General features: G+C 32.6%; 1 protein-coding gene and 1 pseudogene across 1 annotated transcript in view; one reads left to right on the top strand and one right to left on the bottom strand.

The window, feature by feature from the left end:
* Positions 1–15,047, bottom strand: part of OLFM3 (olfactomedin 3) — a 200,792-nt gene that overhangs the window by 84,496 nt on the left and 101,249 nt on the right. The window lies entirely within an intron of this gene.
* LOC140709427 (dnaJ homolog subfamily A member 1 pseudogene) lies at positions 4,876–5,648 on the top strand (annotated as a pseudogene).

Genomic DNA, 15,047 nt, shown 5'->3' with positions numbered 1-15,047 from the left:
TAATGAGACCATATTTTCTCCTTGTTGATTCTTTCCAATGTATTCATCAAACATTTATTAAATGTCATCTCCTATGACAGGCTCTGGGTATAATAAGGTAAATAAAATATCATACTTTCCTCCAATGGACTACCCTCAGTTATATAATTGCTTCTCTTGAAAAATCTTAAGAGGGGAATTAATGGATATTTTAGTATTTGCTATCAGAACAATTAGTTAATACTCTGTAATAAGTTAATTTGACCCTTTTTTCCTCAAATTATCTGCAGAAAATTTTGTTTTCTTAAATAAATTATAATGCATAAAATATAGATATAGATGAAATATTTTTATAACCTCCTGGTAAGTGAGGTTATACAAATATCAAGACACAAAAAGCCATGAATCAAAAAATTTAAAGATTTGACTCCAGGAATGGAAAAAAAAAATTATTGTGGCAGTAAACATAATAAACACAATAAAAGAACAAATATTCGAAAGAAAAGAATTGTGTATCTATGACAGAGAAAATGTTAAAAATTTTTAACATTAAAGAGCTCCTAGATATTTATAATAAAATGTCAAACCAATAAAATATAGGCAAGAAATGTGGAAATGCAATTTATGGAATATGAAATGAAAATTAGAAATACACATATAATAACATATTTAAATTCATTAATAGGAAAAATAAAATTTGAAAGAAATTCTCCTAAAGAGAATTGTCTCTCTAATAAGGTTTTAAGGTCAATAATGTCTAGAACATGTCTTAATTCAATTTGATATGGGGAACAGGCAGTCTCTTATGCAACATGATTGCTAAAATCTTCTGCAAATTCAGTATTATTGTACTCTGTGTACAAGTAATAGTATAATCATCTTGGAAAATACTTATTTTCCAAACAGTTATGATGTAGTATAAAGTGAAAATCTTTGTGTATAAGTAATATAAACAACCTTAAAATTGTCTGTTAAAATACTACAAATCCCACAATTGAGTCTATTATAATAGAGAAAAGAAAGCATCAGTATATGAGGATACATGTCTCATGCTTATGGCTGCATTATTTGAAACAACATAAATGCCAATCAATAAGAATAATTAAATTAAAAACTCGTATGTCCAAACTGCGTAGTTTTATAGTATGCAGCTATTAACATGAGTGTGTTTCATTTATAATTATTGACTTGGAAAAATACTTATATTATTAAATGGGAAAAATCAAATGTGAAATTATGGCACGATTCATTTTTATTGGTCAAAAATTAAACAGAAATAAAAATGTGCATGTAATAAATTTGTATATTTGGATATACTGATCTACCATAGATAATGTATATAAAAATGTACATAAAACTTGGTAGTATTTGACTAAGAGGTAAAAGATTAAAAGGAGTTTAAGATGGTTACTTTTATTCTATATGTATTTGTCAAATTTAAATAAATTATTTTTCTACTTTTAAATATCTTATTTTTCATATCATTTGAACCTATAATTCTACTTCTCAGAAGTCATCTTAAGGATAATAAAAAAAAGCCAGAAAAAAGTGGAGAACAACTATTGTCATTCATATTATATATAATGACTAAGTTGAAAACACCCAAAAAATTCAGTCACAGGGAACTGATCAAGTAAATCAGGTTGAAGTCTTATGATACTTGTTCATATTAAAAGTATGTCTTTCAAGGAGCTTTTAATGATCTTGGAAAATAATAGCTTTTAATGAACTTGGAAAATAATGATCTTGGAAAATGATTTTGGAAAATAGTTTTAATGATCTTGGAAAATATGATACTTCTTCATATTAAAAGTATGTCTTTCAAAGAGCTTTTAATGACCTCGGAAAATAGTTAATGATCTTGGAAAATGCTTGGATGTAGTATAAGTGAACAAAGGAGGATAATCTTTGTGTACAATAATATGAACAACCTTAAAACACAATTATGCCTATGGAGATACACACATACACACAGAAAGAAAAAAATAATCTAGACGAAAACTATTGTGATGAAATCTTGCTACAATTAGGAGTGATATTAGTTTCAATTTACTTTTTAGACTTTTCTATAATTTCTGAAATTTTTATAATAACTGTCATTGGTTTTCTAATTCTCCAAAAGAATATATCACAGCCAACATGAAAATATCACAATGAGTCAGGAATTTTGTGACTTCTTTAACAAGGTATTAGTTGATTATCCTTCTAATCAAGGTAAAACTTTGTTTCCGATATCTGTATAAAAGACTTAATTATTTATTTCCCGAGTTTATTCACCAAAGTTCATTATGCAGAAAACAAAATTAAACAAACAAAAATGATTCCATGAAGTAGTACTGAATATAATGAATATTCTGAATTCTAAAACTCAATGAAGAACTACTTGATTCATTGCTTAAATGATTAAAAAAATGAAATTCAAGAAATAATTTGGGAATATTTGAATACTAATAAAAAGATGTAATAGTTCAGCAAATTGAAGACAACAGAATGGATTAACACTGTTGGAAAAAATTAGCCTTCAAACAGCAAATATTTCCACTTTTCAGCAGATACCATTGTCTTTCATGCCTTATGCAATATAGCCTAACCAAACATTTTGGTAATCTGGGAATTCAATTTAATGAAACAGCCTATTTCCCATACATTATTAGTAATACATTAGTTTTCACAGTGATTTAGCAAATTTATCTTTCTAATTATTTTGGTTGAACTGATGTTAGCACCCTGTAGATTGTTCTTGGTGTGAGAGAATATTTCTTTCACTCAGGCCTCAGAGTTTGGCAGCATTTAGCTAGAGATTTTAAATTTGCACTAGTTAATTCATCCCATGAATCATTAACCTAGTATAAAAAATAAACAGTGGCTTGGGTTAAGCACAGCAATTTAAATATTTTGCAGAGATTCGGGAGGATATTTAAAATGGTCAGTAGTTTTGAAGGAAATAATAGTATACTTTGTCAAGTATTCCAGATAAGCGAGGTAGATACTATATGAATATCATGCTAGTTATTACTGTATGAATATTAAAATAAAAGCAATAAAAATAAAATGTAAGCTAGAGGAATAATCAAAAATACTGATGAGCTGCTAATCACTGTTAATCATAGGAAGCATGGCTTTGTTTGTTTTCTTAAAATATGGACCACTTTCTCGTATAGTATCGCATTTTTGAGATACTACTGAATGTTTCACTGAATGTTTCATATTGTGATAAATATTAAAGACTAGTAATTATACGCATTAGATTATCTACAGTAATGTCATTTTTCATAGACAAGCATGGTGCTTAGCTATTAAAGAAAATAAATGTTAGTGGCCAAATCTCCAATGTGTATATGCAAAGCTATTTACATTTAATACTCATTACTGATGTTTAAAATTTCAGGTTTAACATGGACATTATTTACCATGAAAATCATAAAGTGTAGTAATATTTCACTATGCATTCATTAGAATTATATGGCATTGCCATTTTAAAAAGATATAAATGTTGAACATGACCAGTATGATATGCATTTATCTAATACTTAGTTCTCCCCAAATCTTAAACTTGTCTTTGGGTACACTGTGGATTGTAGAATTAGGCATACTGAAGACAACATTTTAAATTTTTTAATGTGTAAACATAATTGTATAAAGCTTGAAGTTCTTTATTGGTTCAAGCTTCATATTTTCTATGGCTCTGCTGGACAAGAATGAAATTAAACTCTGCCCTCTGTGAGACTTTATTAATATTGATAATAAATGATTCTGCAATTTATTTTTCCTGTTTACACTATACAGGTATGCCAAGCAAGAGATGTATTGTACTGGTTCTAGTCTCAGTTCTGTGTCAGGATGACAAGAGCAGCCTGGGGAGATAATAAAGCTTTTGTATTCCCCAAAAACCCTTCTAACAACAAGCTGGTAAATATAAGAGACCCCAGCAGATAGCCAGTCAAATTTAAGCTTCTCTACAAAAACTTCATCTATAGAAGCTTATGAGCAGCAACAACTGAACAGCAGTCTTTGAGATCTGCGCATGTATCTAACAAACATACTTTTCCTAATTCTTTTTTCAAAAATTAAATCTTAGTAGAAAAATATGGTCACTCTTTAACAAATTTTTTAAAAATTACTTTAAACAATCTGATTTATAATATGTTTGCTTCCCTTTTCTCCTCCTTTCTCCTCTCCCATTGCTGCCCTTTCCCTCCCTTTTCTTTGTTCTTTTCATTTTAATGTGCAAGGCTATTAAAGAAACTATATGATTTTGCCTACTCGTACTTTAAAAATGGTGAAAAAATTGCATTGATTTAAAAGTTTAGCCACCATTGTGGCTGATGCCCAACTCTTCTTTTCTTCTTTGCTGTAAGCATTATCATAGCCTCGGCAAAGAAATCCACAGGGCCTGGCAAACAGGCTCTCTCCAAAAGAGAATGCGTTTATAAACAAATGTTTGTCCTCTCTATTCAACCTTTACCTATTCAAGGAATAAAAGTTAACTCTGTTCATACTTTGCTATAAATTTTACTCTTAATATTTTTGGTGAAGGGTAAAAGGAAAAGTAGGATTTGAATTTTTTCCAGTAGATCATATGGTAACATTTATATTCATTCATTTATTCATTCTAATCAACCTCAGTTCCTGAATCTTTGATCTCTCTTACAGGTGAAAGGATTCTTAATGTCCATGTGTGCCAAGTTTTGGTTTCTGAAGAGGAGGAAGGATGCAGACTAAAAGGAAAGGTAAAAATGTTGTACACCAGCTCTCAGTAACCTTAGAAGATTTATATGATGCTGCAACAAGAAAATGGGCTCTGCAACATAATGTGATTTGTGACAGATGTGAAGTCAGAGGTGGAAAAAAAAAAATAGAACAGCACAGTGCTGTCCTAATTGCTGAGGTATTGGAATGCAAATAAGAATTCATCAGATAGAACCCGGAATGGCTCAGCAAATTCAAGCTGTGTGCATGGAAACCGAGGGCCATGCAGAACAGATCAGTCCTCAAGATAGATGTAAAAGCTGCAATGGAAAGAAGATAGTTTTGGGAGAAGACAGTTCTAGTGATTCACATTGATAGAGGCATGAAAGATGGCCAGAAAATAACATCCCATGATGAAGGAGACCAAAAACCAGGACTGGAGCCAGGAGATATTATCATTGCATTAGATCAGAAGGACCATGCTGTTTTTGACGAAGAGAAGACCTTTTCATATATATGGACATACAGCTGGTTGTAGTATTGCATGGCTTCTGAAAGCCAATATCCACTCTTGACAACTGAACCACAGTCATCATCTCTCATCCAGATCATGTTGTCAAGCATGGAGCCATCGAGTATGTGTTAAATGAAGGCAGGCCAATTTATTGTAGACCACATGAGAAGGCGCTTAATCACTGAATTTAAGGTAAACTTTCTTGATAATGGCTTTCCCTTTTTTGACAAACGTCTTGCTGGAAAAACTCCTACCCAAGAGGAAAGAAGTAGAAGAGACTGATGAGATGAATCAAGTAGAATTGGTGGACTCTGATTCAAATCAGGAAAGACGACGCTGATGCCACTACAATGGAGAAGCGAATGCACAACTGTTACAATGGAAAAGCATGAAGGTGATAAACATCGTTTCAGAGCTGTTCAGTGTCAAACCTCTTAAGCAGACCAGTGATAACACTCGCTGCTAACATTTTATGTGCAGTAGTGAATGAGCAAAGGACTGTAATCCTAATATGCTCACTACTGGCTACTGTTTTGTTTACTATTCAACTAGAGTAGTGTTTTAAAAATTGAAAGAATAATAAATACAAATTTTTAAAAAGTTGACAAGGATGAGCATGGCCAATAAAGCTCTCTCCACTTTGGCAAAAAATAGTTTTAAATTTGGTTTCCAGTGTAAGTTAATAGAAGGTATAACACAAAGAGCCAGAAATACAAAGTGCTCTATTAGTGAGATGCCAGAAAAGAAGTGATTGTTCCTAATTATTATCTGATATTTTATAAAACAATCTCTTTTGAGATACTAAATGTATACTGAGAATCATAAAATTGTAAACATATAAATTATCTCATTAAGTAAATCAGTGAGGCTATTTAATCCAGATAATTTAAACACTAAGAATACTTTTATTTTCCAGTAGATTGACTTTTACTTATTCTATTTATTTTCTTTTGCATAAACTCAAAGGGAATTACACTTTTTCAGACAATGTCATTTAATATTTTCAATTTTAAAGAAAAATAGAGTATTTGGCATAATGAATGTCTATTTTACTATTCGTCTTTAGGTCATATGTAATTTTTCCTCTTAAAGTTTATTTTAAATGTGTTTTACAGTCCAATAAAGGGAACACTAATACAGATTGTAATTGTATTTCAGTAATTTAAACTATTCATTCTATAACTGTGTAACTTTAAGCACCTTTAACACAAATTATATATATTGAAAGGACAGGTTCCTTCTTTAAGTTTTCCATTAGCATGTTTGGAAATATTTTCCTTACATGGAGCTTAAGCATGTTATTTGTGGCATGGAAGCACCTGAGAGATTTCTTTGGTTCACAACACTCAGGACACAGGGGACATGATCCCAGCAATGAGCTATTCACTTTGTATAAAGAGAATATATATAATACTAATAAATGTAAACACCCTGCCTACTTTCAAGCCCCTGGATTTGGGGTGACTAAATAAGACAAATGGGCTTAGGTTTAACGTGTTTATTTTTAAACCCTTTCTGAGAGTCATTATGCCCTTGTGCATGTTGTATAACCTTTATTTTTAACCACAATGGGACTTACTTCTCCAACAGTTTTACCATAGCTTTGGACTAAATTCCTCTATTTGTTTATTTGTTTACAATCTATTGTCTTTTTTCTGTTGCACTCTACTAGAATCCCAAACCTCCACTTATCTCTGTTGCTACAGCTACGTCAAGCATATCAGCACACTCTGACAAAACTACTTTTAAACTGGGATTTTGACCTTAGACTTATGTGCTGTTCTACCTTGGTAAAGCTCAAGAATACACACACACACAGACACACACACACACGATTATATTAAAATACACCTAAATTCCATGCTTCATTAATCATTTTCCATGAATTTTATATTAATCCTGTACATCAATGAGAGCTTTTAACAATTTCCTTTTCTGCTGTTGAAACTTCGGTCTTCTCATATTTAACCCATTTTTGGACCTTTGATCCATATCAAGATAGCCTGTGAAGACTGTTGAACTGTTTGGCAAGGTCTCCAAAGCAGAGGTTTACAAATTGTGTGGCTTCACTATCATTAGGCTGTTCAATTAATTTAATGGGCTATAAACAGACTTAAAATTGAAATAGAATAGAATAAAATACCTCAGAGTGAATTTTATAATTTTTATATTACACTGAAAATGAAAAACAAAATTTTCAGTGTATGTGTGTGTATGTACACGCTTGCGGTAAATATATTACTTTCATTACTTACTTTGGTTTGTATTTGAAAAGTTTTAAAGCCTAGAGCAGGATTTCTCATGCAAGAGTTACCAAATAATCCATTTCAAACATAGGTAAAATAATAATAATAATAAAGTATGCATATTATTTGTTTATAACGATTATGTAATAAAATATACATGTACAAAGCTATGCAACAAATATGTACAAAGATTAGGAATAAATTTATTATTCATCTTACTTTATGTAGCAAAAATGCCAGAAAGTTCCAGTTAAATAATACATTTTAAATTAATAACATCAACATGGCACACGCACCTGCTTTCCTGAATTTAAACTGATGAGGTTGTGTTTAATAATATGAAGATGTATTAGTACCTTTTAATTTTCAGTTGCTATTGATTTCATCTTTTAATTTTAAGAATGTTGTGTTGTCCTTGAATCACTGTGAAAGTCATTGTAGTTATTATGCACATTTACCTTGGCACTTGTTACTAAAAACTGCCATAAGCTGGTTCTAAGAGTGGACACAGTTCGTGCACTCACAATTTGCATATGATATTTACTGCAGTCGTGCAGGACATTTTTATTTTTCAATTTAGCGTGCTTGCACACTCTTAACCCATACAATAACTCCATTCTCTGATCTCTTTTTTCTATCAGAACTGATGCATAACTTTTGTTTTATATCATTCCTTGAATTCATTTGACTCTCGCTCAAAACAAATGCAATGGGAAACAACAAGTAAATGAAAACAATAAAATTCTTAGGAGAAAAGATGCTCACAAAATGATCAATAACATGATTGGATTAATTCCTTTTTTGCTTATGTTTGAAATACAGAATATGAAATTTAAAATCTGTCATAAAACCTTCCAGAATATATTCTTGGAGCTTAGGATGTTCATAAATGTCAATGTGGAAAACCTGATCTAGATAATTTCTTCACATTTTGTAACTGCAGGGGTGTGTGTGTTTCATATGTACCAACTACCTGTAGAAAAATAATCTGTGATAAGAAAAATATTGAAAGAAATAAAATGTTTATGCAGGAATTATACATGTTCAAAAGTAATACTATCTACTGTGTGCTAAAAATAAATAAATGCCTATAAAAATATTTTAAAATAAATACCATTACCAACACAAGACAGCAATTATAATGTACTTATAACAAAATATTCTTTCTAAAACTTATTAGAATTCCAACAATTTGTATTTGTGTATGTATACAATGAGCTTTGTAAAATGGTTAAGTTTTACATGGCAGGAGAACACTAAATTGCAATGCTAAGTGAACTCTACTCCCTAATTTTAGATTGTGAATGCCAAATTATAATAATATCTGTTTACTCTCTTGAGAAGTTACTAATATAGCCCTCAAGTGAAAAAAAGCGTGAAAAACAGTTGTAAATTAATGGGACTAGAGTGCATATTTTTTAAAAATCAGTTTGCAACCACAAGAATTCATGTGGGTTATGAACCATACATTATGAGACATGACACTAAATGTTTAAATATAATATTAGAAATAGTTATAATTTACCAACTTTTAGAACAGTAAATAATATTGTTCTATATAAAATATTAAATAAATCTAGATTTGATTTAATCTGGAATATATAGCTGAGGATATTGATTAACATAATCCAAGTAACTCATGTGATGCAAAGTGGAAAATCATGATTTCTAGAGTAAATAGAACTTTTAAGATTATTTTTAGAAGTACAGTTTGTAAGATCATAAACAACAAAAAAAACTTCATTTTTCTAAAGTAACTTTCTAAAATTTTTTATAAGTCATATAAACAATTACTATGTTTTGACTGAGTATTGACCCTTAGTTTGAGGTACTATGTGTCTGAAGGCAAATTTTATTTTATTTTCCTTCTAGACATTTATTATATTTTTTTGAACTGGGATGAGAAAAATTTTTAAAAGACATAATTCACCCTTCCCTAATATTTACCTACAATAAAAATATCCATAGCTTACTGAAAAAAAGTATTTTGGAGAAGTTATCCCATATTTTCAGTTTTAGAAGGATGAGTATAAAAAAACTGAATACTTTTGAGCAATTATTATATAGAATATACTATTGAGTGGAATATCTGAATTGAGTAACATAATCTCCTTTTGACAGATCAGGAAACTGAGAATATGTAGTAAGACTGAGCAACTCACCCAACATTATATAACTAGTAAGTGGTAGATTCAGGATTTGTTTTTTGATGGATTCCAAACACATACAGCTTTATTGTGAAGTGCATCAAAACTCTGAAATTATAGTGGGTGGTTAAGCATAATTCTAAATGATGTTCAGACCTGACTTCTCCATGTTTAGGCATTTCTCTTTAATATTGAGCAGTTTGGGGAACTAATTTATATCAACAAGTACGCATTTCCCATAAAATAAAAAGCAGAACTGAGCCTGGGCATGGTGGCTCATGCCTGTAATTCCAGCACTTTGGGAGGCCAAGGTGGGTGGATTACTTGAGGCCAAGAGTTTGAGACCAGCCTGGCCAACATGGTGAAACCCTGTCTCTACTAAAAATACAAAGATTAGTCGGGTGTCATGACGTGTGCCTGTAGTCCCAGCTACTCAGGAGGCTGAGGCATGAGAATCACTCGGGCGTGGGAGGCAGAGGCTGCAGTAAGCCAAGATCATGCTACTGCACTCCAGCCTGGGCGACAGAGCAAGACTGTGTCTCAAAAACAAACAAACAAACAAAACAGAATTGAATGACAGCAGTACAAAATCTTGAGCATGTATTTAATTCACTTATTCAGCAATCCATTCATTCATTATACAGGTGCCATGGAGTACATAGAAAAAAAGCAATGATATTAAGTATTTATTGCTATGTAATAAAGTACCCCAAAACTTATTTTCTTTAAACAACAAACATTGATTATCTCACAGTTTCTTTGTCACGAATCTGGGTACAGCTCAGCTGGGTGGCTCTACATTAAGGTCTCTCATAATATCACAATCAAGACTGGGATTGTGATCATATCTGAAGGTTCAAATGGGGGAAGATCTGCTTTTAAACTCAATCACATGGTTATTGCTAGAATTCAGTTCCCCACCGAAGGGGACTGAAGTGTCATTTTTTTCACTGGCTACCAGCCAGAGGCTGTCCTTAGTTTCTTGCTAGTAGGCCTCTCCCTAGGGAAGCTCACAATATGATAGCTTGTTTCCCTCCTGGCAAGCAAAAGGGAGAATAAGAGCAGATGAAAGACAGAGACGAGGGGCAAGACTGTAGCAAAAGTGTCTTTGAAACTAATATTTAAGGCATAATTTTATCACCTTTGCATATTCTATTCATAAAAGGGAGTTACTAGGTGGACCCCCATATTCAAGCAGGTAGGATTCCACAAGGGCATAAATACAAGGAAGTAGGAATTTGGGAGATAATGTAGAAATTGCCTACCATAGCAATTAACATGTATTAGTTGCTGATAAACATTTGACTATGAATTGCATACCTTTTATCTCATAAATTCAACCTATAGGAATTTCCTCCCCAAAATAACTAGAAAGACAAAAAGTTCTAAACATACTTATGCAAGAATAATTTGAATTGTTAAAAAAAAAATGGTTTGAATTTTCAATAAAAATGGATTGAAGAAATACATTGATAAGTTTAAATAAGCAAATAATTTAAACTTGAAAATGTATTTATATTTTTTAACTTAACATTTAACACATAAGTTACTTATTTAACTTCATTCTTTATTCTAATGTCAGCTCTTTGTTCTAATGTTAGCTTCTTGTAAAGTTATTTCTTTGTTCTAATTTTAGCTTCTTAAGTATTGAGGGAATCAGTCCCCAATATTTCAACTTAGGTTCTTTTCTATTTTCCCTAAGTGTCGGCTGGTCTGAGAAATAAAGAGAAAGAGTACAAAGAGAGAAATTTTACACCTGGGCCTCTGGGGGTGACATCACATATTGGTAGGACCGTGATGATGACCCTGAGCCACAAAACCAGCAAGTTTTTATTAGGGATTTAAAAAGGGGAGGGGGTGTACGAACAGGGAGTAGGTCACAAGGATCACATGCTTCAAAAGGCAATTAAGATCACAAGGCGAAGGCAAAATTAGAATTACTGATGAGGGTCTATGTCCCGCTGTGCTGATGAGAGTCTATGTCCCACTGTGTATGTATTGTCTTGATAAACATCTTAACAGGAAACAGGGTTCGAGAGCAGAGAACCAGTCTGGCTAGCATTTACCAGGCTGGAATTTCCCAATCCTAGTAAGCCTGATGGTACTGCAGGAGACCAGGGCATATTTCAGTCCTTATCTCAACCGCATAAGACAGTCTGTCCCAAAGCAGCTGTCTATAGACCTCCCTGCATTCCTTCCCCAGGGTTATTCCTTGCTGGGAAAAGAATTCAGCAATATTTCTCCTACTTGCACATCCATTTATAGGCTTTCCGCAAGAAGAAAAATATGGCTCTATTCTTCCCGACCCTGTAAGCAGTCAGACTTTATAGTTATCTTCCCTTGTTCCCTGAAAATCACTGTTATTCTGTTCTTTTTCAGGGTGCACTGATTTCATATTGTTCAAACACACGTTTTACAATCAATTTTTGTAATAGTGGTCCTGAGGTGACATACATTCTCAGCTTACAAAGACAACGGATTAAGAGATTAAAGTAAAGACAAGCATAAGAAATTACAAGAGTATTATTAGTGAAGTGATAAATGTCCATGAAATCTTAACAATTTATGTTCAGAGATTGCAGTTAAGACAGGTGTAAGAAATTATAAAAGTATTAATTTGGGGAACTGATAAATGTCCATGAAATCTTCACAATTTATGTTCTTCTGCCTCGGCTCCAGTTGGTCCCTCCATTCAGGGTCCCTGACTTCCTGCAACACTTAAGGAACTCTTCTCTGTCATATCTTGACCCTAGAATTTTAGGTAAGGTAGTGAAAGTTGAATTGTCACAAGAAATTACAAGATCTTTGCTTGAAATAGGAAAACTAAATAAAGTAAAAAAAATAGGTGAAAGAGTTGAATTTGGGATATGATACTATGATTGAGATGTAAAGGATATTTGAGGTGGCAAAGCCAGAATGAGACAGGAAAACGGGTGGCTAAAGTGGATTGAGGAGAAAGGTTAATGGAATCTATTTTGGGAATATCCTAAAATATTAACTTTACAGATTTACTGCAAATTTAGAAATTCCTTTCAGAAGTGGGTACCTATATTTAAATAAATTGTTAAACCTGTTCAAAAGTAGGGTGAAATGCAACAATTGGTTCTCTTATTTTTGGATTCTCTATGACCTTTCTATTTATCTTTAATCATATTCCTAGTAATAAGTCAATATCAATAATATAATTTATTATTGTTCCTCAGAGCCCACTATATGGTATGAGAGTTACAAAGACAAATGAGATTTCCTCACTTAACAAACTGGTTAAGACTAATACTGGCTAAGAAAGGCAGGGAATATTCTAAGAAGTTTACATAGTTTGGGACATGCAAAATAAACAGCTGTTATACAGTTGGAAGAAGCAGGGGAAGACTTCAGAAAAATTGTATCTGAGTGGGTCTTGAAAAATACATAGAATTTTATCAATCATGTAGGACAAAGTAGAATTTCAGATAAAGACAAAAATCTCAGAGAAAATAGTGGAGATAATCAAATGAAAAAAGCATTTGAGAAAGAATGAGTACTGTACATGGAACATGGGATGTCCTTACATATGGGTATAGAGATTTAGAGCTGGAATGGTGAGATAGAGAATAATACTACAGGAATAAGAGTCTGGACTTAAATGGGTCTGAACGTTTTCAAGATGGCTAGGGACATTGTCAGCAAAACGTAAAATGGAAAAGGAAGTAGATTAGAAACACAAATACCAACTAGGATGTTATTGAAAAAGTCCAGCAACCACTAATAAGAGCCTGAACTAGAATAAAGGAAGTATGAGTGAAGAAGAATGTGGACGTGAGAATTATATGGTGATTTCTAGACCTGATAGATAATTGACTATGGGGGCAATAGCAAAGGATGGTGTTAAAGTTGACTACTAAATTTCAACTGGGAGAGCAGTGGTACTTCAATAGAAACAGGAGAGTAAGTGGAAAAATAATAAGTATAATAAATTGATATTTTCTGATTTGATTTAAATGCTACAGGTAAATCAAAGTGGAGAGGTTAAATATTCAATTTAAATTTTGAGTTACAAATTCAGAAGTGAGGTCATAATTAGAATTTCATATTCAGTAATCATCTGGGTAGAGATGAGATTAAAAAAACTTCAGAATGAAAGAAATTATTAGAGAGCAACAGGGTTAAAAACAGAACTTGTCTTTGATGAGAGATATTACTAACAAAAGGTGAAAGGAGGAAGGGGAGATAGAACTAGAAATAGAAAAGGAATAAATTTCCAAGTAGCTATGAAAAAAAGAGAGGTAAATGATGATTGTATGACATGGAAGCCAAATGGGGAGGGAGTGCAAGAAGGAGGGCATGGTTGGTGAAGGCCAACCATAGTTTGGAGAGAATAATTTCAAAATAATATTCAAAAGATCTATTCAATAGAATAAGTCCACACTGAATCCTGATTATAATGGTTAAATTTGAGAAGCAAGTACTTCTGAGAAAGTGGTGACATCAAGATATGATCTATTTCCATAAGTTTGGCAGCAAGGCAGGGGGACAGATGGTGTGGAAGCTTGGAATAGTAGCATCACACAGAGGAAATGAAGAAATTGAGCATGTTTGCCACCCAAAAGGGAAGGAACTAAGTCGTAGAGAGGGAGACATTAAAGATGGAAATGAAACTAAGAGGAACTAGGAAATTTAGAATAGTCAGGGGACCAAAAGTACACATTAAAAGAGAAATGTTTATAAGAAAGAAGGTCTCAGTCAGGTATACAAAAAAAAGAAGTGGAAGTTCTAGAAATAACTGATATGTTAAACAAACACCACTTGGTTGGTTCTAACTGCAGTAATCAATTTAAAAATAGCTACTATTTGTCTAGGGGTTACTATTTTCCAGGAACTGTGCTTAATAGCGTACATGTACTACCTCATTTAATGTTTCCAACAGCTCCATGGATTATGTACTATAAATACCCCCATTTTAAATGTAGGAAATTGTATCATTAGAGAACAGAACTTGTTCAAGGCTGTCAGTGAGAGTTATATCTGTGAATCAAACTAAGATTGGCTCCCAAGCCCATACGCTTGACCACCTTGCTGGGTGAGTGGATTGAAATATGAAGATTCACCACTGCATGAAGGATAAAAGAGATTCTCCAGCAGCAGTGGAAATCCACTTGACAGCTTGGCTTTCTAATGTGTTGTATTTAGTGTGGTTTTGTGAGTACTTCCAGAATTTGACAACAAAGATAGTAGATAATTTCATGACTTGCAAACAAGCATTATAGAAGGGCTGGGAAAAGAAAATTCCAAGGTGAGAGTTGACGTGTGTTTTAAATGACTGACACTGGAGTCCAGTCTGAGTGGAACAGAAGAGAAGCCCAAAGAGAGTGGCTAATTGGAAGCACAAGGAATAAGCAAGGGCTTGGGCAACACAAGAACAAAGACAATTGTTATGTAGAAGAGAATGAAGAACTGTGTTAAGAGAGGAGTTTCATTCCTTCAAAAGTATTT

Source organism: Chlorocebus sabaeus, chromosome 20 (assembly GCF_047675955.1).
Source record: "Chlorocebus sabaeus isolate Y175 chromosome 20, mChlSab1.0.hap1, whole genome shotgun sequence".
Classification (NCBI taxonomy): Eukaryota; Metazoa; Chordata; class Mammalia; order Primates; family Cercopithecidae; genus Chlorocebus; species Chlorocebus sabaeus.
Note: the sequence above shows the minus strand (reverse complement) of the source record. Positions and strands in the feature narration are given on the sequence as shown.